Genomic DNA, 25,462 nt, shown 5'->3' on the forward strand with positions numbered 1-25,462 from the left:
TTTTTAATACAGATTACAGGGGGATATTATCAGTCCATGGTGCAGCATTGTTTGCCTTACAAGCTTGGTCTGTCACTACTTCTGGCAAGCCCCACTTCCAGTGCTGACAACTAATCTCCAAACTCTTAAATATTTTTCCTTGGTGCTCTGAAATAAAACTCAGTTTCCTTCTGAGTTCCTTGGTGGGAACTTTGAAGGAATAGCAGGTTAGGAGAGAGTTAGTGTACTGCAGTTTTTCCAGCCTGCTGCTGCCATTCTGAAGTAGCCATCGGACGCCTAACAAGAATGCCCAGTTTTCACTGTCAAAGCTACAAAGGTATCTATTAATCAAACATGTGGGGCTGTTATCTTGAGCTTTCGTAAAATGTCATCGAGACACACAAATCATGTGCTGCCCCAAGAAGCAGCTAGAGAAGAATCTATAGATTTTTTTTGTCCTCTGGTACAAACTGGGAGGGTACAACTTTTTCAACCCCTCACTGAGGGCCCCTCCATCCTAAGGAGCCACAACAACACAGTCAAAGTCTTGGCAGGAGAAATAATTGGAGCAACCTAGTTTGTTTATATGCTGATCATTAAATCCTGATGCAAAGCTAAGCAGACTCAGTAAAGATCCAGCAGCAGACAGACACAAAAATAAAAAAAAAAAAATCTCTTTACAAGGCCACAGCAAGTTCTAGTAGGCATTTTAAAGCCAAGGCAGGTCAGGTCAGCTGGGTTATTATTAGCTCTGAGCGGCCCATACCTCAGTGTTAGCATACATTACCTGAAATTGCAACTGTTATCAAGAGCTGCATTTTCTCCTACCCTTGAAAAATCAATTAAGCCATTCTCAATCTCATCTTTACAGCCAAATGCACCATCAGCAATGCAGACTCAATCCAAAACCAATGTCAGATAAAAGGCTTCAGGTGAGGTCATAGAGAATTAGAGGGAACGTGTGCCAAAAGAAAGTGATTTCTGGACAGTAACTCCTCCTTTTCTTTTAACCTATAGACGCTCATCAGACTCAAGCTCCACTGGAAGCATTTTCTTCCACAAGGAATTTAACAAGTCAGAGAAGAGCAACTCACACACAGAAGACCACGTGGATGCACAGTTTCTAACTGATTCCAGAAATGATGCTCACATTTGCATATTAGATTTTACCTGAGGAAATGCAGGTGCTGCCTAGGCAAAATGGGAGGCTGGGACCAATCCAGCATTTCCAGCTCTGGTTGGAGACAAACAAGCCGGTGGTTCACAGAGTTCCCAGCAGTTAGGGAAGGGAAGCCGGGTGCACTGAAGCAGCTTTAAAAGTGTTTAACAAAGCAGAAACTGGAACTGATGTGTCATAAAACGCTATCAATTACCATGAAGCCGTTACTTCACTTTAATGTACCACAAATCTAAACCTGCCTCTTCAAGGTACCACCATTTCATAAGCAGAGGCAGCTTAGAGCCTCACACTTAAAATGTTTTCACATTTCCTCTCCCCTCAATGAGAAAGAAATTCCAAGTCATTCCTTCCTGGTTACTCTCTGCAGGACTCAAACTTCAGAAACGCTCGCACGTCTTTCCCTGCGACACTGAAATTTGTTGGCAAGGCTGTGCCTTCTTATGTATCTGCAGCAGATCAGGCTTTCACTCTTTACATACAAACTCTCTTTCCTCTCCTCCACTCTGCACTATAGACATTTTATTTCGCTTTCCCTGATGTAACCACAGATCAAAGGACCTGAAGCATTTTAAAGCAGGGCTAGGATCTGACATGGATTAGGCATCCACGTAAAGGAACACAGAGACCTTGTGCTCCCTCAAAAGCTGTCTTCTCATTGGACTGGTGCATATAAAAAAGCAGGTTTCTACTCCTCCAGAGGAGGTAGGGAGAAAAAGGTGGGCACCTGTCTCTTATGGTCAAACTCAATTGGGAAGGAGGCCCAAGCTGAGAGATCACCACCAGGAAAAGCCAGCAAGAAATTAAACCCTCAAGAAGCAGCAGGGCAGCGTGCCTGAGACGGAGCCCAAGAAGAGAAACACCCAGTCTCTGCGGCCAAGGCACTGCCCTCGCTCAGAGCGGTGCCTCACATCACAGCAGAGCCCTTGGTCTGGTCGGCTGAAGCTCCCCCAGCCCATATGTTCCTCTGGCTCACAAAGTGTGATATGCTATGCCTTCACTTCAGCGTGGGGGAAGAGGGGGAGGGAGAAGGGGGCAAATTAATTCAGAAGCTCTTGGCAGGCACATGAGTAACAAAATAAAGGCAGAAGTTATGTAGAGCAGGCCTGCACTGCCAAGTGAAGTCACAAGTGGCTTAGTTCAGATTTGAGTCTTTTTTTTATTTTTATTATTGTTGTTGTTATTATTATTAGCATTTGGCAAAAGGAGCCAGGAAATACCTTGCTGGTGATGTCTGCTTCTCCCAGCACAAGCCAGTTTGGAATGCTGAATGGCTTACCCTGAAAAAGGGAGAACCACACTATTTCCAAGCCCCTGACTTTTACTACCATTTATTTAAGCAGCATTGCAGCAATTTGATTTTTGTTTTTATTTCTAAGTTAATACACAATGAGAACAAATCTTCCCAAGAACGTTCCTTTTTCTCCTCCTTTATTAACTGGACATGCTCTTAGGGAAAGAGGGAAATTTCCCAACACACACACTGATGAGAGTTGAGTTCAATCTAACAGGAAAAAGCCTCTGTTCACTTAAAAGCCTTATAAAGAAAAGAATCCTGAAAGAATCCTGTCTTTCAGACATGTAAACACAAAACTAGAATTCACTGGTTCATCTGAAAAGTTAAATACATGGTCCCACTGCAGGATATAAATAACTCCCAGTTAAACCAATGTGAATGACTTGCTCCCTGCAGCAGCAGAACGTATGGTCTAACAGGGCATCTAATTTTGAAGGAACCTGTTTTTAACTTCTGGGCAAAGAAGTAGTTTAAGCTTAAGGAGGATGAAAAAATTATGTATGTTACTTACAGAAAAAGGCCCAGTTTAGCAATATATAGAGCATCAAATTCATAGAACACTAAGCAAGCCTCCTACAAACCTCTTGCTTGAAGTGAAAGCCAAAAATGCAGCACACTCTGATAGAATATACCCCTCCATCTGTTTGCTGCTTCAAGGTCAGATTAAATACTACAGCTTCCTAGAAAGCTAAATAAACTTTACCTAAGAGGACCCTCAAAACACTGACATGTGACTCTGGCCAGCATGCTTCCTTCCTCTCCAGAGCTTCTAGCAACAGAGCGTCCTGTGCCACTGCGGAGAGACTCACCACACTGCCTGAGGCAGCGCTTCCTCATACCAGGCTGTTGTGCCAAACGCTGTATCTTCATTATGTTACCTAAAAGCAGTTGGATGCTTCTCCTGGGTGGACCCTAGGACCAGATTTCTCCATTTCTGCAAGGTGAGCTTTTTTTCAGAAATGTGGCTGCTGGCAGAAGTAAACTGTACGCTGATGTTTCACCCAGTCACAACAGGGTCCCATTTGCACAATCACACACAAAGCGGCATTTTGTACTCTCATGAGCACAACCAGTTTCTAGGGTCAAGTAACCTTTAATCCAACAGCCTGATGTCAATGTCATGAATCAACATAATAAATACACAGATAAATAAAATTACTGTGAATATTTCACTCACATGCTGTTGGAAAACCAGGACTCCACGTCCTTTGCTTGAAAGCACAGGACTTCTGCCATCTCAAATGATGGAGAGCCTCTATATCTGCTTGTACTGGTTATCATCTGCCCAGTCTGGATGGGACACCAGCACTCTCCACCCAGCACATCGCACTCACCACTTCCAATAAACTAACATTCAATTTAACTCACTCATCTGTCCCTCTCCAAATTTGTGAAGACATGTGCAGCTTCTTCAAGAAGAGCATGAGCATAATACCTGTGACTTTAAATGCAAAACTAATCTTATTGAAAACTATCCTTACTTAACTAAAACTCTAGCAGATGCAAACAATAAAATCAGGGGGTAAGAAATGTGAAATATACTTCTTGAGCAAGATACCTGAAACAGTTTCTTAAACATCCTGTATAAATAGCTGCTTCAGAAGCAGCTCTTATGCATGAGTGTTTAAGAAACCACTGTTATTTCAGAGATGGCATTGTGTTCTTTATGAGGCTACATACCTGAATTGGCTCTGTTCTAATGTTTTATGAACCACACAAAATTCATTGTTGTTCATTCTTATACCACCATAAATTCTTGACAGAAACACAGCTCTAGTAACCAGCCACTTATATATTGCTATTTCACATCTTGGCCTCACCTACCCATTTTCTTATAGCCATGGCTGACAGAAACCCCAGGTGCAGGCTCTATAGGGAGGCAGGAATTGCTAGATTTATAATCATTACTAAACCAAATGAGAAGCCAGTGAACAGACCAAGGGAACCTGATGTGTCATAATATCTACCATGTCACACATAGCTCCTGTGGTTAGTAGAAAGATAAAACTTAAATCACAACACCTACCCAGTTCTTCAAGAAGAAACAGGGCAAGAGAAGCCAGAAAAAAGCAGCAGCCAGGCATAAGCTGGTTGATGATACCAAGAATCCTTCAAAGCATATTGTCACAAACTGGTGTCAAGCCCACCAAATTACTCAGGAGCACTTGCTAAATAACTGTGGATCGTTTTGTTGTAGCAGCCTTTTTCACCCTACACATAGTTGTGACAGTTGTGCAACAGCACCAGCATGAGACAGCTCCCCCAGCTTGCTCGTCCCAGGACAGACACGCTTCCTCTCACTTACAGAGTAAGGTTTGCTCAAGAAGCACAGACTCACACAAGCACAAATGCTCACAGCAGTGCTGCCACAGCCACATACCCGTGCACCAGCAAAGCCTTTAGCCCAGAAAAGACACCACCATAAGCAGCATGCTGAAGTGGCCCTGTGATTCCCTCTGCTATCTTCCCAGAACCCTGCGTAGGACCGTGAGAGGCCAGTGAGAAATTCACACACAAACAGTAAACTAATACAGAGCACAAAGTAACTTGCTTGCTTAAGTAGTTACCACATTGTCACACAGCCTACTTACTGTTAAATTACTGTTCCTTTGCCTCTACAGTAGGGTGAGGTGTGTCTACATGTATAAACAAACCCTAAATATCTACAGGATTGTGGGCTGCTGCAAAAGTCCTAATGCCTGAATCCGGGTAGGTTTGCTATATGGCAGAAGTGCTGTACTCCTGTTATAGAAAGACAAGTCTCTCAATCGCAAGCGGGTCTTCATTCATTTACATGCCCACCAGAGCTGGTGCCAGGCTGCAGGATGAGCAGCAGGACAGCCACTGCACACAGCAGGCCAGGATGGTGCAAAGTACTGTATTTCTTCCTGAATCGAATGCAGTTCTGCCCTTTTGCAACTCTCCCCTTTCCACCTCTCATTGTCCCCCTAAGCTGAAATATAAAAACTCCGGTTTGACAGAACCGCGGGGAAATGCAAGGACACAAACATGTTATTCACAATCCAGAAAATCTGTCTTCTGAATTAGAAGCAGCCAAAGGCTGAACTCTCCAGGGCAACTTGCTCCAAGTACTTGATGTGGCCAAGGATAAAGCTAACAAGGCAGAAAAAAATCTCAGATTTAAGCAATCAATTGCTGAGCCACTGAATTGAATACAACTGTGGATAGGACTCAGAACATTATGAGACACATTTTAGTTTCATTTGTGCATCAGCAGCATCCCCCTTCTCACCTGTGTCATACAGCTGCAGCTGAGGTCAGCAGAGCTGTCAAAGCCAGTGCAGCCCCTCCATAACCACCACAGACTGATAACCATTTCTCTGTGAGGATTATTTGGAGTTTGTTCCCTTTGGCTATCCAGTTTGCTGCAGCAATAAAAATAACTCTACTTCAATAAAGCAAGGCCTATACAGAAAGACTAAATTAACAGGAGCTGAGTTCAGATAATACTAAAAAGAGATATGATAAAGGTATCATATCCAAACATTTACAAGATTACTATGCACACCAGAGAATGCGTGCAGTGGATCGGAAAAATAGGTCTATCAAAGCACTAAAAATCTAGGTAGTTATTGGGAAGAAATTTTCTATCAGAAAGGACAGTGAATCAAAAGTAAAGCAGCACTAGCACTGGTGTATGCACTACATCCCTGAACTACAGTGAGGGAACTGGGGAACGAGCTCTAACTTCTGGCTAGCCAACTTCCTTCATCCACCCAAATACTTTTATTTGCAGTTTTGGCAGCTCCCAACACAGCTGCCTCTCCCCTCCATTATTGTGATTTTCAATTTAATACACCATCATTTTGTCTTGCTACATTCCCTCTGAGCTAATATCCTGCTGCTAGGGGCAGCAAAGAGCCTTTCTGCTAGATCTTAACCTTCCATTTTCTGTGATGTGCAACGCACCATGGGGTGCATATTGCTACACTGCAGAAAGTTTTAATTCAGAAGCAACCCCATGAACACCTTCTAGGCACTAGCTGGGTCATTTGGTGAGAAAAAGCAGCTAGGAAAGCATAAGAAAAACACTACATATGCCATAAAAAGACCAATCATTTCTTCAAGCAGCAGGGTGCTATAAGATGACAAAGTCTTGTCTCCCTTGCAATGCCTGTCTGTAGTAAAAGGGCCGGAGGCAGCTCTATGCCGATTTCACCTCAGCAGGCAGCAGCACGGCTACGTCAATACGGATCTGGCAGAGCACAGAGGCATTTTGGCTGGTGGGGAAGAACCACCACGTTGTTCTCCCAGGGCCACCCCAGGCACTGCAAGATCTCCATAAGGGACCCCAGTTAGGGTCACGTTAAGAAGCGCCGTCTGTCCCCGCGCCCTCAGCTCTGCCGCGGTGGGACTGCTCCTTATGTAAGGCGCTCCCTGAGCTGGACAGAGGAGCCCTTTAACGCACTGGTGTCCCATCCAACCCTCCTCGCAGCAAAGAGTTTAATGAGGGCTGTTTTCAAGCAAGGTTAGGAGGAAAACAATTATCTTTTTTTATTTGTATGAACACAGAAAGTAACTGAGCAGAGTAGGGAGGGGTGGGCAGGAGGGAAATAGAATGCATGGCCTTTTTCCTCCTTCTGCATATAGCTCTGAGAAGCACTGGAGTAAATACTTAAGTTCAGAGGATACACAGTATCTGAACTGGAAAAATATGAAAAGAAAGTGCAAGAATAAAAACTCCTACAAAACCTTCCAGCCTTTTTCCCTGACCGTTTAGGGGGTTTATTTGAGTTTTGCCACTCCCGCCCCCCAAATCAAAGAGAAATTGCAGTGAAACTGAAACTTTTTGTCCAATCACAAATTTTTTCTTTCCTGAAACATCTCACATTGAACTAGTCAGGCCAACATGAAAAACGTTCTTGTAGGGAGTGGGGAGTTAATGATTTGCTCAACGGGGATGGATATGATTTGCTTTGTTTGCATCAACACTTGGCACAGCTTACGTTTCCCCATCAGCAGTACCCAAAAACCCCAACCTTACAAACACCACCAAACTCATAATGATGCTCAATTGCTCTGCAGAAGTGATCAGCTCTTATAATTTTACATTCTGTATCATCTCTTTACAACTACAGCTTCTCCCATTCTTGCACTCAGCCAGGACCAGGCTTCTTACCGGCACCACTCTTGTGGAGGTGCGGTCCTCTCCCTATGTTTTGCTCACTTGTTTCAAGGCCAGACCTGACACTGCGGTGTCCTGCCGAGGGGACACCACAGGAGCAAGCTAACCCACACGCAGCTGCTGGGGCACCATCTGGATTGCAGGCCCGCCTCTCAGGAGCTGCTCCGCTTCAGCAGCTCCCTTCCCCGCTGGCGGCTGCCATGGCTGCAGCAAGGCAAAGCAGGCACCTTTCTAAAAGGGATTAATGTCTCAGCACCAATTTGGCCTACTAAGCGGAAACCAAACGACACTACAGCTCTGCCCCACATGCTGCCATCCTACCCTGCACCAAACGAGGGCTGTGGCAGCGCTCAATGCTGCAGGTCTGCCCTCTCTGCACTTCGCACATGCTTTGACTCACGAAGCTCAACCAGCAGGCACCACACTGAAAATCTCCTCTTAGTTCTTCTGTTTTCCCACAAAGGAAGCGCTCCTTTCCATCTACACTCGCATTGCTCCCTCGGCACAACAGTATTCTACCTGAGCACTTTTGTGAGCAAGTTTATGGTAGGTTACACCTATTAAGCCAAAGATTATTACTGCTTATTTTGATTGCAACAGTGTTTAGGAAACAGCTGAGAATGGGGCTGCATTGTACCAGGTACTGTACAAATACACAGGAAGATTATTCATATAGATATGTAGGTGCTGTACAGTATCAATCTTTTTGTGGAAAATTAGCAGTAAAAGCATACGACAAACAGATTTTGTAGCAACTCCAGGACATCATCTTTGGTGCAGTAAAAATATTACTTTGCATGAAGTTATATGCACCTATTTTCATTTGGTGGGAACTTGTGTAACAGAAAAAAGATTTCAGATTTTGAAAATGCTGTTATTATTGAAAGACAGAGGAAGGTCTCTGTCCCAAAGAGTTTGCTATCTCAGTCATCATTAAATATCAAGGAGGAAAAAAAACCAAACCAAAACAAAAAACAGCCAACCAACCAAACAACAAAACACCTTCCTTCATTTATATGGTGTAAATACACAGTTTCTCCAGACAGAAATTTCTACTTTAATAGCCTCAACGTCTGTTTAAAGCAGCAGATTTTTTATTATTTTAGATGACTTGGGCTAGAGGACAAAATCCTAGGGCTAGAGGACAAAATCCTAGATGTGGCAGAGAGTCAGCATTTTATACCAGGATTTTTTGTTCGTTCGTTTTTAAAGTATCTCTCTTGTTTTAAACACAAGTAAAACAAAGTGCTCAATTCCAGTAACACTTGTAAATAACATTAAAAGACAAGCACTTCGGTGTGTTTAACATCAGTTTGAAAATTGTTGTAAGGGATGGACCATAAACATGATTTTGAATGGAATGATTTCCTTCCTATTTTAACTTTTTTTTAATATGTCTCTGGAAATGAAAAGGACTCTTCACAACCTTGAAAGGATGGATCGTCTGGGGAATTCTGTCCTGTTTCCCAGCTATACTGGTTTTATACTCAAGGCACGTTTTAATACTAACTAAATTATCCAAACTCTTATCATACTATACACACATACTCCCCCCCAAAAAACCCAAACCCAGAAATCATGCCTTTTGGTGATGTTTTTGGTTTTTTTCATGGTAAAAATATACAAGTGTATAATAGCAATAATGTCCTTTCTTTCACACAATTCTTGTAGCTGCTGAGCACTGCACGAAGTCCCCTTCATCCTCACTTACTTCAGTGGAGGTTCCTACAGCATCCTTTGGGATAAAGTCCTTAAACACTGAGTTTACAAAGCATTTAAGCATGTGCATAACTTTAGGCACTTGAGCAATCCATCCTCACTTAGCAGAGCACTTAAGCACTTACAGTAAATCATGTGCTTGGTGGCTTCCCTGACTCAAGGTTTTAATGTTATGTCTTTACAGGACTATCCAGCTTCCATAGTGTGACTGAAATACAGAGCCAACAGCTCCAGAAGTTACAGACCAAAGCTGGCTTTGCTTTTTGGAGACAGTATGTTTAACATATAGAATATGTGTACCATAAGCCTATTATGTGCAGTACATAAAAAGCTCTGATTGGGATCAGATGTTGGCAGGTGGCATTAACTTGCTGTTAAAAGAAATAAAATGTATGTGTTTTAAATGACAAGGAACCTTTGGAAACCAGCAGTAAATAAAAGTACTCTTCAGGATGAGGGCAGGACTGAGCACAATGGATGTAGTAGCAGGTTCACTACTACATACCTGAATCTCTGCAAACAGCAATGCGTCTTTGCATCTGCCAGACTTTTCAATTATAGATTAGTCCTGGTTTTGCTCTAGTTTATTGGCTCTTGTCACCATGGCAACACATCTAAAACTACCAGATAGTTACCTCTCTCCCTTCCCTCCCTTCAGCCAACTTGGAACAGATTTGGAGTTGTTTATGTGGCTTTTATTTAGATGTCTCCCCCACAAGCACATCTCCAAATGCTGAGCTACTACAGGTGCTCCAAACAGCAAGGCTCTCTATTTTGCCCTCTGCAGGTCCTGAGGTTAATAGTCTGTATGATTTACTTCCGGCATTGATTTCTGCACACAATTTGAGCTGTGTGTCAACTACTTAACAGTTTTCATCACAAGCCCACCAGAGTCATTGGCAGGCTTGCTGCTGATTTAGTTACTGTTGTTCCCATTCATCTAATCATCAAACAAAATAATCCTCAATTTAAAAAAAAAAAATTGGCTCTGAACTCCCAGGCATCAATCTTTGGTGTATTGACCCTTTATCACCTAGCTTTGGAAGTTGCAAGAGAGTCCTATTTGTTGACGACTTACCTTCACCAGTTACAATACTTTTTCTTCCCCCAGATGAGCAATGGTAAAATCTGTGTTTATTAACCTAGAAACACTGTAGACAGGAGGGCAAGATGTTTCCCTTTCAGAGCCATCCAGTTTTTGTGTACACAGAAGAAAAAGTTAACTAGGACACAACAGAGCATTGGCTGAAGAGAAAACTGAGCCAGCAAGACATGCAGGCAGGACCAAGCTGTCCTCGGAAAGCCCCAGAGGAACAGAAGACACATAGCTACACCATCAGTTAAGAGCCTGTTGTCAGATCAGACTCACCCACCATCCATATTGTAAACCCCTGGCTCATGCTAAGAGGACACTTCAACCCAAGCTCTCTGGACAAAGAGGTTAGTCATTCAGCATCTTAGCAGGCCCAGATTATTAATGTGATCTGGACAGCTTTGGAATGGGAAAGGCAAAGCAAGCTACTGACAGCCCACCAGCAGACTGGAGAAGATGGCTCCACCTATGTACACCTCAGATGCTTTGATCCAGATATAAAGCCAGGCTCTGGCCAGCCACAGTGAGGCGTGATGTACTGGAGCCTGCTTCTTATTTCACATTGCCAAAATACCCAGAGCTAAGAGAAGTGCAAGAACTACCAGAAAAAGGCAACAGTTTCCTAGACCCCCATGATGAAACATCAACATCTGAGACTGGGCCCCAGCAGAGGGAGGGAGAAGGCAAGGAGGAATTTGAGATGAGGTAACTCACAGACTGGAAACATCCCAAATGAAAGATGCAATCAGAAAACTAAGAGGAGCACAAAGCAAACTACTTTATAAAAAGCAAAAGTCCTTGTACATTCCCAGAACAGAATCACAAACTAGTTGAGGTGGGCAGGGACCTCTGGAGATCATCTAGTCCAACCCCCCCTGCACAAGCACGGTTGCATTTGTTCATATCAGCAACTATTTGTCCAGAAGCAACCCACTTAAAATAACCCTTTGGTCCAGTTTAATTAGAAATGCAATTTAAAAAACAAACAAACAAAACACCACAGTCCTGCATGTTAATTGGACAGGTCAGCGGATGTTAGCCCTTTCCCACTCAAAAACACTGATTTTCACCTTCATTACGAATCGTATCACAAGCCCCTGGCTTTTCACAGCCCTTAGCTAAACTTGTACATCATCTTGAACTTGGTACCTGAGACGCTACTTTAATGCATTCCTCAGGAGTACCCTAAAAGCATTTTCTGCTACACATAAGAGTATGAGCAAATGAGTCAGCACACACTGGGTGTGAACTTGTGTTGCTCTTTACTCCCTGTTCATTTATCTAGGTGTAAGTCAGGAACAACCTCACTGCTGTCAACTGAATTACATCAAAGAACGAAAGAAAGCGCACACAGCTTTCTAAATGGAAGACGCAGTATCATGTTTTACAGCTTGCATAAAACACTGCACATCATTATAGGCTCACAAAAACATGAATGTTTTATGTGCTACTTATTAAACCATACTTGCCATCCTAATACAAGAGCAACACAAAAAGAGGATAAAAGTCTTTCATACAAATGCAAACCTACCTGTTTTCTGAAGTCCTGCTACAGCTTACACTAACACACAACCCCCTCTCATTAAAGGGATCAGGAGAAAAAGAAACTGAAAGAAAAAAAAAAAAAAAGAAACTGAAAAGGATGCAAGACAGAAGTCTGAGATGCATAGCAGGTATGGAAGTAAAAAGCACACATCCAGGATTGCAATTTTTAGAAATCCAGGGATCAGTTCTCAGTCCCAGCTTCATGCCTGGGCAGTCCGATGGGGCACAGAGCACCTACTTTAGCAGAAAAGTCTCCAGCAAAGCAATTGCCAGCAAAGCTACCCCTTTGCCAACTGCCCCATGCATGCCGGGAAAGCCAGGCTATGGCTTGCATCCTTGCTGAGAATCTTGGCTCCTCACTTGGGTCTCATCACTGCGTTCCTTGCTATGACACCATGCATCAAGCTGGAGTGGCCCCTTGCTGACACTTGGTGAGCCTCAGAGAGGCTTTCCCTACTCTCTTGCCTGGAAAGTGTCTTGAATCCTTTCTTGCTCTGCATGAGTAGAGGACAAGGGAGATGCCTTGGTGACTCGAAGGTTAGAAATGAAAGGTAGGACTCAGTATTATTAAACTGGAAGGGCAGCTGCCTAAAGGCCAGAAACTGGGTAGAGAAAACAACCTATTTGGGCAAGTCCTTGTGGCATCACTTTGATAATGGCTTTCTGCTTTTGAAAGGTACCAGGAGCTCTGGAGAATGCAACCACTCAAGGCCTTTGATGTTTCTCAATTAGCTGAACCAATGCTAGGACAGCCCTGAAAGTATTGGCACAAACTGGCTTCTTCCACGCGCAAAACCTCTTTCCCTCTTCTGATAATTCTCAAGCTCCTGAAGAATCTGCCTTGACTGTCTGGTCCACGCCTGCGTGCATAGACATCTCCTGGATGGATCCCATATGCTTCACCTAGAAAACTCATTCCCCTGCCTCATGGAGAACATTTAAAATCAGAGCGAGGAGGGCAGCAGAATTCTACAGCTCAAATCAGTCTAAAGTCAAACAAGAAATCTGCATGTTTCCAAAGATGGGGATAATAGTGAGCAGTTTAGTTTTGCTAAGGAAAAGAAGGTTGTACAGATGAACGTGCACAGACACCAAGCCTGTACCATCTGAAGCTTCAAGTGTTTGAGCTGCAACTGGGAAGGAATTCTCTCTTTCATCTGGTGTGTTGTTAAACAGCTGTAGAGTCCCTCCTCTGGTAGTATAAACATACTTTGTCTTTAGAGAGATGTAATCTGGGTTACATGAGAGGGATATAAAAAAAAAAAGTAGTGGACCAGCGTTTCCTCCAAGCTTGTATCCCATCCCCAGACATAGTGGACTCCAGACATTGTAGCAGATTGATTCTTTTTTTTTTTTTTTTTCCTTTTTTTTTTTTCTCTACATTTCATTCCATTCACTCTGCAGGTTCACTGACTGTGAGGTTGATGTTCTCAGGACAGGAATGGAGTTCAGTAATGTCCCTTCTGCAAAACCAAAAACCCAGAGCAGAAGGTCGTTTAAGCAGACAGACAGCACACAGCAACGTTCAAACCTAGGAGTTCTGGCCACAGCCTAGAAAAAAGATCTTATGTAGGAGTATAACTTTAATCATGTATGTAATCCCCTAGAGTCTATTTATGGGCTTGAAAATTAAGACTGTACTTGATTATTTTTCTGGAGGGAGGAAGCCTATGATTTCCTAAAGTGATGGGAAATAGTGTTCCAAGGCAACTTTATTTACTTTATTATTGAATGTCCACATTCCCCAGTTTAGCACTTCAAAAATAAATGCCTTTAAACAGTCCACCTACAGCACTAGCTACACAATCAGTTCAACATTTTCCAGTCATCCATGGTTATTTAAGTGCAAAATGAAATCAGAATAAAAACACAAGAAGCAAACATCCTTGGAGTTCAGAAACAACAAAAAGCCCCTCCTGTTCTTTAAGATATTTCCACTCATACTAAAGTATTTCTTGCTAGAATGAAAGTGAATGAGGCCCTCCAGCCCAAAGGTAATTTACAAAACAGTTCATGGAAGGGAAAGAAAGAAAGAAAAAAAAAAAAAAAAAAAAAAAGGAGGAGGGATTCAGAACAGAAATGTCATCTTGCTAATAACTATTGTTTCTATATCAAATACTTTCCATTAGTGAGGATGATTCACAGCAAACACCACTGCCAGCCTACCCCCAGCAGTATTTAGTCAAAATGATGTTGCAACTCTCAGGAATAACATGCAATAACCATATGATTTCCTGCAATGAAACGTCAGCCCCGAGTCCAGTGCTATTGCTGTGAAGGCTGTAGCTGTGCCTAATGAAGACCAGAAACGCTCCCCCTGCCCCCCAGCAATGCTTCATAGCAATTGTGGCACCTTGTCAAGAGGGCAGAAGTCACACCTCTTCTCAAATCTGCCACTCTGATGATTTGTTGTCATTGTAGTACAAAAATTTTGCTAACATTTCATGTGAAAAAGGACCATTTCGGCACACACTTTTCTGATTATAATTTGTTTCTTCAAAATACATGGAAGCATTTGTTCACTAAAAGCTAACGAGTGTCTTAGTGGCTTGAAGGACCAGCACCCAGAAACCACGGGGAAAAACCTGAAGGCAATTTGATAAATGCTTCCCCTTTTCAAGATCAGAGGACCAGATGTGCTCAACCTAGAGCACCCGGGTTAATAAACACTTAAAACATAACCAACAACCATTAAAGACATGAATGTAATGGGAGGAAAATGCAAGTGTTGCTAGATCTGACTTGTACAAACTGTGCTTCAGATGCCAAATGACTCCTGGGGCTCAGCATCTTTTGTCAACTGTTACTATCCATGAGAAAGCAGGGGTGTTCATCTTCCTAATTAAATATCTAATTACCCTACCGTGGGCACAAACCAGGGCAACTGTTTGCAAGCACCAAAATACACATCCACTGTCCTTTAGTTAGGAAACCCACCCTTTGCCCTGTGTGTATGCTGCATTCTTCTGGCATTTTGCTTCCAGAATGTGCAGCTTTTTTGATCCAGTCCAAAGATGTAATTTGCAAAGTCAAGAGGGGAATAAAAGCATGCCTGAAGGAGGACAAAATCTTCTCCAAGTAAGACCACAACGCTCCAAACCTGACAGTATCACCTGTGAAACAGTAACTGCCACAGCATTACTTGCTGTCCTCCTATTGTATTTCTAGGAATCTGGCTATCAGAATGCCTTTCAAGCCAAATTTCTAACATCATAAAGTTCTATCTTCAACCCACTCTCCTGCATGGTTAACTGTTTTTTTTGAAAGGTTCTCAGACTGCTAAAGTCTTGGGGAAAAGTTTAAACAGACTGAGATTGGTTTCAAATACACACATGCCTTGCAGTATGACATTTCTCTAACTGCAGCCAAGATTTCCATTTACTTTAATGGAAAGTGACTGTTCTAAATGACTCCCCTCTCACATCCCTACCCTCCTGCACTCCTACTTGGATCTCCTTTCATTTCCTCACTCTGCCCATACATTCAGACCTCCTTCACTGACACGAGGTTTTAGATTGCTGGGTTCCTCTTGCACCCTCAGTGTAAGTCTCCCCAGCTTTATTCACTGGAGCCAGGTGGGTATCAGGCCTGCTACTGCAACTGTTCACGTGCTCATAGATCCTTATTCACATGACTAACATGGTACACCAATATAAAAGTTCGCAGTGTCAGGAACAAAACAATTTTGACCACAGTAATACAGAATTACTTGGACCTGGCTTTAGCTCAGCAATGATAACCAGCACAGCCAAGGCTTCACGCTCATCTGCTCCCATCAGCTGATGCTGACTTTACGATGTGGCCCAGAAGTTTTAACTAAATGTGATCAGGATACTTGTTACCTTCACGGCTTTTGTTCATGCCTTTTAAAACAGTAGCTTGGCTGGTTGTAAGAATCATTATAGTAACAGATTGCCAAACAGAAACATCCTTTTTTTTTTTTTTAAAGAAAGAAAGAAACTAGGAGGGGGGAGGAAAAAAAAAAAAAGAAGGAAAAGGCGGTAAAAATAGAACTGGCTGGAAACCAGAGACCACAAGAAGGGCTGGCTTACAGGAAACTGCCCTCATCAGTTACTAGATGGGAAATTTTTTCCCCATGTATTACATGGATCATGCAGAGACAGGATGGTTTTACACACACTCGAAAAAGCATATTATCACAACACAACCTAGCTTGTAATCTTGTATGGTTGGGGAGAAAGGGAATGGAAAGGTTGCTCCTTTTCTGTCCATACCCAGCAACGCAGAAAGGATCCCAGAAGATACTTGGTCCACTGCATTAGCAAGTTTCAGTTACTGAGTTTTAAAATAAAAACATTAAAATGTTTCAGCCAACATAAAGCATCAAAACAAAATCAACAAAACAGTAACAGATACATCACAAAACAGAAGTGTACGGCCTCTGACTTCAGTGGTTCTACGTATATGAGCGAGCATTATTCACAGTAACGATGTCTCATTTGTTCAGGTCTTTACATGCTGTTTCATTGCAGAAGTATTACACCTATTTTCACTGTGCCACTCTAATTGAACTTAATAGCAGATTACTTAACAAGGTCTACAGCTACAGGCAAAGCTTACCTATTGCTTTTTAATACAAAAATGGTACATTTCCTAACCTGCCAATACGAGTGGTTTTGTCACAGAATGAGCAAGTGTTTGCACAAATGTGGCTGCTGTTGCACGATGTGGTTTAAGCCATGAATGAACAAATAGCTAAATCTCCTCCCAAACAGACAGCTTTTGTGATGTGCAATCATAACCGCAATTTGGCTCTATCGTCTGGCTAGGACTTCAAGCAGCTTTTACTAGTCACTCCTCAGTGCTCTGCAGGCAGTAAACGGTAGGCTTCTCTCAAAAAAAATGCCAAAACTATTCACTGACAATTTTTTTGTTTATAAAACCAGTTCTCCAAACAGCAACGCTGCTAATACACATGTAATAACAGCACGCTTGCTCCACAGTTCTGCAGCACAATAAATGTATCATTAGCCCTATTTCTTTATTGCTTGAGGTCACCTGGGAAGTCGACAGCAAAGCTGGGTTTTGAGCACAGCCCACCTGAATGCCACTCTCCCTTTCTGTTGCCCACGCGACCAACGTGCACAGAGATACTATACCGTGCTCTGCCCCATGTCACAGTGTCCAAAGCCAGTCGTGGTCACAAAGAGAGTCCTTCTACATAAACAGCAAACTTTGGATCAATCCTGCTATCACACTAATAGAGACTAAGAAAAGCTAGGACTGTTTTCCACCACTTGCTAAGCTTCCATCACCTCATTGACCCATTTTTTTAGCATGGGTCTATTATTTCCATTATGTGGCTCAAAATTATCACTCCTAGAAGAGCCATTCACCAGCTTGGACTAGGTAACTCCCCCACCCGCAGTACCTTTTTTCTGTACTTCTCAAGGACCGCATTCTGCCCCCCATACACATACTAACTATCATCTTCTTCCCCAAACACTCCCATTGCCACACTGCAAATCCAGTACTGCAACAGAGTTTGGCTCTTACGCTGCCAGCAGAACCTTGAAGGACCAGCAACAGTGCTAAATTACAGAAGTTAGCTGGGCTGCAGCCGCAGATATGAAGGCCAAAATTTAGATCATAAGAAAGGACTGGTCTGAGGAAGAAGTTATATGAAACTGCAAAATTTAAACATGTAACACATAAAACATCTGGTCTAAGAAATCTAGGTAAGTTGTTGGATTCCCCACCTGAATGCACAGGCTGGATGTGGCATTACTGTCACGTCCCGGTACTCATTCCCACAACTGTGTAATGGTCAAAAATTACAATAACTCAGAAGTTAGATTTTAAGGCCACTGTTACGCTTATTTTAGATCCTTCATAATACAATCATGTACCAACTGCTCCTGTATTTCCCCTAACAAGTATCTTTTTTCATTTGTATTTTAAAAGAAAAACATTTCAAAGAAGTATCCCATAATATGTAGAACCGTGTTCTTCCCCAGTACTTGCCATTAAATTGATATTGAAAGCTCAGGAGAAATACTCAGGTCATAATCATGTTTGATAATGGAAATCTATCATCCAGCAGCTAGCAAACAGAAAAGGGGATCTGCAAGTTACTTTTACTAAAAGACAATTTAAAGTTCTAGATGTTTAAGACACTGCTTCTCCCTTTATTCTCCACCAGCATTTAACACCTGAAACCAGCATCATTCCCACAGACATGAAGACACGCTTTTACAAAAGGTGAGGCTGAACGCAGTGCTTCTCTCTACTGAAGAGCCTTTAAAACAATTTTGCACCCTGCCCATCAGGAGGGCAGGTCGGAGGCTCTTCCCAGACTCTTGCAAAGCTCATGTTTGCTAGACTCCCCCTCGTTCCAACGGGCAAATCGTCTTTACTCCTGTATCATACATGGCTACAGAGACACTACGAAATACTGTAAAGTATGCAAACTATTAAAAATGAAGGTCATGACAGAGCCCCAAAGTTCTTCACTGGTTCTTTACCTGCTGGTCATGCTGTACTAACTTTATCACGGCAACTTCCAAATGAATTCAGACAAACACATAAGGAATAGCCAGTCACTGTCAGCCCCGTTCTCCTTGTCAAGGATGACACCAGCATACTGATGTCACCTCTGGAATCACGTCTATAGGGAGCTCTGGCACTGCCCCTGTCCTGTCCTACAGCGCAGCTCATTTACCTGGCTCTGAGCACTGACCTTATGGTCATTTTTATTTCCTAGCTGCTGCACTCCCTGCAGCTTACACTATCCCCCGATCTAACCTCATGATGGTAAATAGTCACAGCCTGTGCTCTGCATTCAGGCAAAATTTTCATCTGCCCTGCTTGATTTGGCATAATTTTCCTAGATTTTGTTACTCCTGCCTGAATAAGCTACTTCCTCATCTCTGCATGACTTTCTTTTTTTAAGTTCTTATCTCTATTTAATGTCTTTTCCATCCCATCTCCTTCAGCACCTAGGAAGCCTACGGACACCTCAGCAGCTAACCTGTTATAGATAAGAACATCCCTGCTATTTACCAATTTGTTTCAAAGCAGAATGCTACAAAAATCTCAGCTCTGCCCCGAGGAGCAGAAGAAAGGTCATGCCTTCCACTGTTTTCCTGCTGATAATCCAGGCAATCTTTCCTGTTCAATTTGCAATCAGTACTCAAAAGTCCTGTAGTTTAAAAGCACATCCTAGCACAATGCAGCACAACCACATTATGCAACACCAAGGCAAGACACAATCACAGGGGCTCTGTGGAGAGACACAGTACCCCATAAAACATGCAGACTGGTCTCTGCAACAGGGGATGTGCATGGGGCAAGCATAGCACCCATCTCCTGACACCTGACCAGTACACCCGTCCACTGGTCACTGGTGGAGAAGAGGGTCTGCAGCATACTTTTTAATCAAGTGGAGATCAGAAAACATCTCCAGAGGAGGGCAAGATTTAAACAGGAGAATCAAAGACAGTTTTAAATCAAAGTGGTAAATGTGACAGCTCCCATGCAAAAAGCCTATCAGTACATATATTGAGACACACAGAGTTCATGTAACCCTACACAACTAGGTAGCATATTTGCAGAGGAAATCAATCGGAGCTGAAGGAAGTAGCCTTTCTAGAAATACAAGCACTGACATTTTACAGGCTGCTTCTCAGGAACATGAATTTATTTCACAGTTAAAATATTTTGTTCAATCTGCCTGGAGAACGTGCCAGGAGCAATCTGACCAGACGAGGTCCCAAGCCCTTTCATTAGCACAGCAGCATCACCTTTGCTTATCCCCTTCTCGAAGGGGTCTATTTTCAGATTCCTAAGAGATGACAGACTTCTGAGATTTGTTGCTCTTGTAAAAGTTGATATGAAAAACACACTGTGGGCTAACATCTCCTGAGAATCTCTTCATTATGTCTGCACCTGCAAATGCAAAACTTTCTCCCCACTTCCCCACATCTTCCGATTCCACACATGCCACTGCTGAACCTATACTTGAATCCTAATTTCCAAATGCCATATAAAGCTAATTAGGAAGGTAATACTGCTTCCTGATCGAGACAGGCACAGCCTAACAGGCATGGCAGCGTCTGCTCTGCACCATTACAGAGAAGGACATACCGACTACCCTGTTAGCCTTACGGCAAGGGCTCAGCTACACTGACCGGGCTGCAGGGCTGAGTCGCATTGCCCTCTCTGGTAGAAGGTTCTGCTAAATGCCACCCTCTGTCCCATCTCCAAAGGCTCCACAGGGATCTGTGCAAGGGGGAAACACAGGATTTGCAGACAGGCCAGCAATATTTCCAGATCTGTAGGGCTAAGCTTGGGGTTTCCTTCTCAAAGACTGTAAACTGATGTTTAAAACAGAAAAATACCCCACTGCTTTTTGAAAACTTCTGAACCAGCTCACAGGCATTCCACTTCGTCTAAATGTCCCTCTGCCTTTTTCTTTTTTTTTTTTTTTCCTTGCAAAAGCAAGTTTTATCCACAAAGTCATGCACTTTAAAAGTATCCTGAACCCACAAATCCCAGTTACTGTGCCCAGGCACATGATTCATAACCACAATAAAGTTGTCTGAGGCTTGCCTACTCTCTTCTTCACTGACACTAATTCTAAAGATTAAAAATGAGATGCAGATTGCTTCTTCTGCAAATATGCTCTGTAACCTTCATGAGAGCTGGGTAACCTTCAGCCTCAGCTTTATTCCTTATCTACAAAACATGTACCATACAGGCAAGTTACTACCCTCAGCATCTCCCATGTCCCTCTTCTCTCCATAACTAAGCTGAAGTACAGCAAAATACAAAACCCATTCACACTCCGAGAAGAGCTCTAAGATCCCACATCTCTGTAACGTCAGCGTCACCAGATACAGGCTGGAGAAAGTAGCTTTTGGAAACACCATACAGAACAGGAGCCTTCTTAAGGCAGCCATTAACCTGTTTCTTATGGGCATATACTCATTCAGGTTGCACGGCAGGAAAGCAGCACTCCAAAAGCCTACAATAAGGCTGGTCACAATAAGAAGGTGACATGACTGCCTGACATGCTGCAGCTAAAGCAGCAGACAGCATGATGTTCACATTTGAATATGCCCAAAGAGATTACAGTTTAAAGGAGGACTGCACCAACTACTTCAGTGGCCAGTGTCTGTGATCGGTCAAACAAATACTGCTCCCAAAACGGAGTGCTTGCATCTTCAAAATTCATGTTTTCAACTGGGAATACAGGAGATGCCTCCACACACAACAGCAGCTCCCCTGTGCCAGTCAGGGCTTTCACTCTTTTCACAGCTGTAAAGACTCACTGAGGAAGGGTGGGTGAAGTCAGCATGAAGGAAACAGACATCCTGCTCCTGACTTCCATCTAAAAAAAAAAAAATATCAGTTTGGCCCTACCCCAAATAAACTTATCTAGCATGTAGTTTGTCCAGGCAACCTGCAGGGTCTAAATAGCACATCCCCCGTGAAACCCATGGGTCTCCAACCAGGCAGCCCCTCTATGTACTGCTCAGCTGAATCTGAACCTTCTTGCCTCAGCAAACAGGCTGCAAGGCCCACCCAGCTTTAAACCTGCTACTTTCATTGCAACCATGTGATAAAAAAACCGAGTTTGACTCCAGGGGTCCCAACAGTGGTGCCCTCCCATCAGCAGGGGCATAGTCTGCAGGACTCCCCCATTTCTTTTTGATTGCTCTCTGGCCATTCCAGCCAGGAGTGATACAAGTACTTAAGCAGTGAAAGTTCATCTATCAGGTCCTAGCAGGCAGCTGGGTAGGACAAGTGGTAAGCAGCTTCTCTTTGCACATTTGTTTTTATCATCTTCCTGAGTGGAGGTTTTCGCTTCATTACAGTAGCCAAGAAAATGCAGAGCTGCTTCAGCTGAGGTGCAGCAGAACACACTATCTTTTCCTTCCCCTTTTTTCTTTCAAATGATTGCTGTTACCCCAAAGAACACAGTGAAAGAAGTACCATTTCCCCACAGGGACAAATAGACTACAGGTTTTCTCTGAACTGCAAATTATTTTATTATTTATTAATGATTAGCAGTGCTGTAGAAACAGACCAGACACTTCAAGCTCAGCTCGAGATTTTGTTTTGAAATATCCTTTAAATGAAAGGTGTCCTCCCCTGTACACACTTGTAAAAACAGAATCACTTTTGTCTATTCACGGTGAGACCTGAAAACCATTTAAAAAATGGGAGGGAATTGCCCACGATGGGCAGAAACAAACAAGCCAAGTTCCTGCACTACACTGCTTTTGTGAGACTTGCTTCTTCCATCTCACACCATGACAGATGAACACTGAAAGCAATTTTACATCTTGTTCTGTCAGCACATGAGACACCTAATAAATCCCAAGATATAGAAAACATCCAGAAGGCTTTTTTTCTGTTTCTTTTGGCTGCATAATTACAGGCACTAGTTACTACACTCACGCTGCCTCCCCCTCTGCCCTTGCAGAAATAATAGGCAAACAATGTGAAAAACACAAAAGATACCAGGGGAAAACCTAATTGCTATGTTTTGTGTAAATACAGGACATCTTTCAGGCATCTGTCTGGCTTGTACAGGATCTGGAGCTATTCTTTCCAGAATGGCTTGATCCAAGTAATTAATTTTCTTAAATGGTTTATTTGCATAAGACTGTGAGACACCTGACAGAAGGCAGAAAGCAACCGCAGCAGCAGGTGCTGCACTGATCTCAGGCCTCGGTGCTGATTAACGCCAGCAGAGATGCTGATCCCAAGGAATACATAATCGCTGCTCATGGCCTGCGACTATTTTCCAAGCCCTGGTACCCCCTTCTCTGCTGTGCACAAAAGGCACTTTCTTTTCATCCCCAGACAACACAGCAGAACCAAAGGGCCTACCATGGGATGGCAGCCTGGAACAGTGCTCCAGAGGGCCTGGAAGGGGAAAACAGAGACGCCAGATGCTGCTGGCAAAGTTTCTGATGGATTCAGGAAGGCCAAACTTCACACAGAGGAAGTGTTAATCCCATGGAAAGCAAGAAGAACTCATGGAGATGCGCTGCTGTGTGATGTCCTCCCAACCCTTCACAGTGAACCAAAGCTGAGGTTCCTCAAAGCTGGGTCCTCGCACCGCTACTGTAACTGGCTATTGTTTTAAATTTGGTAGGCATTACACTCCCAGACAATTTGACTAGCCTGACCAAAAAGAAAGCAAATCCTCTACCATATGCTCACCATTACCGCCAACATCTGAGTCCAGCAGTAAGGAGAACAGCATAAAGGCTTTCCTGTTGCTATGTTACAGATGTTGCTCAGTATCTTCATGGTGCCTTTCTGAGACTCAAGAGCCTGTTTACTGGCTGTTATAAATGCATGTGGGTGCAAGTCTGTTGAAATCAACAGAGCTACAGCAATTTCAGAGATAAATAAGCATCTGGTCCTGATGCTTCGAGCTTTCTAGCACAAACACAACATGCACAATTGCATTCTGACATGAAGAGCTTAAGCACAGAAATCTTCAGTTTCAGCTCTTGCTTATAACAAAAACACTTAATTGTTAATACAAAAATACTGGCAGAATCAACCAGAATTGTATTTACAAGTCCAAGCTTTCTAGGTCAGCTCCCACAGCTTACATATGAAACTTGCCTTTGTATTTGCTCGAGAAAAGCAACAGCTTTTCATCCAAAGCAATAGTTTCCTACTTGATGGGTTGGGGTCCATATTTTCTCCTTCTGCGCACATAACGTGCCTCAGATGCATGCACCCCTGTTCTAATTAGAAACAAAGTGTGATTTTATACACTTATCTCTCCATACTGTTACTGTTTGCACTACAGAGCTGTTTCTTAGTTGTTAGAGCAGGATAAGCTGTTAATTAAGACGTACAGTGGAAAAAGGCACTTTGATGGAAGAGACAACAAAGCACTGCACAGGGCTCAGGAGATTGGAGTCTGATCCCGGCTGGGCCGCACACTTGCCTACTGTCTGCAGATAATATGAACGTCTTGAGATATGCCTCATTTCCTTGCATGCAAACTGGAGATACTAATGCTCCCTTTGTACTTCAGGAATGGATCTCTAAGGAGGTTCCTCCTTCACCCTCTGTCTGCCTCAGCTCTGGAACTAAACACCTTCACAAATGAGTAAACATGGCATTTTTCTGGTTCCTAAACTCAGCCCCCCAGTCACAGGGGGGGAAAAGACACAGGGCTGTACACTGCTGAGGAACACGGGCTTCCCTCTACCCGCAATCTTGTACAAGTTCAAACTCATTTGTGACTCAGTACAGGTTTGTTTTTGAAAACAGTCAACCCCTGCACCTTTCCATTCACCTCCCATCCCACCTCAGTGACAAGGATTTTTGGGCAGGCACTGTTCCCTGACTGGTGTCTTTCCAAATCAGTCTCAGGTTCAAAAACCTTTCCCCAATGCAAACATTTGACCACACAGAGCCTTGCCCCCCACCTATCTCCACTGCACATGCTCCCAGAACTTTTCTATAGGAAGATCATTATTGAGTTCAGCAGGTACCTCAAGGAAAAAAAAAAAAAAAAAAAGCTTATAAAGTTCTGGATTTCAAATGCTGCACCACCATTGTGATGCACTGTATCTTCCCCAGCCCTGAGCCTTTGATTCAAATAGTTGGAAAGAGCAGTCTGAGTGCGACAGCTCAGCTAAGAGCACATGAATCAGTTGAATTCTTGCCTACAATTCTGTGCCACAGCCAAATCTCTCCTAGGACTGCACTTGAAAACTGAGGATTGAGGTTTTCACATTTTCAGCCACACAATTCCCCTCGACTCTTGTTCAGAAGAGGGGGCTTTGGAAGCCTCAGCTCAAAGTAACCACCACTGCAGCATCAAAGTGTGAGATAATGGCATTTATACAAATGTCTAGCAATGCAAAGAACCACGTTGTACAGAATTTGGATTATAAACCTATCTATCTGATGGAGAAAAACAGCAAAGTGTAAACTGCCCCCTGTGCAATAGTGGTTAAATAAGGACAACAGTGACATGGACCTCTAAACAAGTATTTTCCTCTTTTTTGGTCAGGATCAAAATGTTACGAGGACCCATTCATGCCCAACTCTTTCAACTCCTAGGCTAACTTTCCCCATACTGAATCAGATTGCATTCCCTAGAAGCATAGCGCTGACTTGATTTCACTGGGATTTGAGACATTGGTCCTAAGCAGACCAGGAATTATAAACCCAATAGCTTGACAAAAGTTATTTCCGCTACACACAAATATCCAGAGGAGAGGTAACAGAAGACATATGATTTGTGTATCCTAAAAAGTGTTATGTGTTTAGTTCATACAGTAAAATAACCAGATGATTATAATAGTAAAAAGGCAGATCAGTTCCAAGCAAAAACAGTGGGGTTTCGTACGAAAGTTTTAAAGTGCAATAACTCCTGCCTTTATACATTGCTCAGACAAATGACTTGAAGCTCAGACAATTGAACTGAATTCTACAATCCACCTTTCAAAGTCTGAAAATCAATAATTTGGTGAATGGCTCCCATTAATCCTGTATGCT

General features: G+C 43.0%; 1 protein-coding gene across 49 annotated transcripts in view; it reads right to left on the reverse strand.

Annotated features, from left to right (window-relative positions):
- Positions 1-25,462, reverse strand: part of MAP2 (microtubule associated protein 2) — a 240,331-nt gene that overhangs the window by 159,522 nt on the left and 55,347 nt on the right. For 2 of the 49 annotated variants that reach the window (XM_087731226.1, XM_087731221.1), the window contains exon 3: positions 11,943-12,018. The exons of the other annotated variants lie outside the window; for them this stretch is intronic. The gene's annotated coding sequence lies outside the window, so the exon portion shown is untranslated. The remainder of the gene's footprint in view (positions 1-11,942; positions 12,019-25,462) is intronic. 49 annotated transcript variants of the gene reach the window in all.

This window comes from Nipponia nippon, unplaced genomic scaffold (genome assembly GCF_047370975.1).
Source record: "Nipponia nippon isolate SJK-2023a ecotype South Korea unplaced genomic scaffold, ASM4737097v1 scaffold_5, whole genome shotgun sequence".
In the NCBI taxonomy this organism is placed as follows: Eukaryota; Metazoa; Chordata; class Aves; order Pelecaniformes; family Threskiornithidae; genus Nipponia; species Nipponia nippon.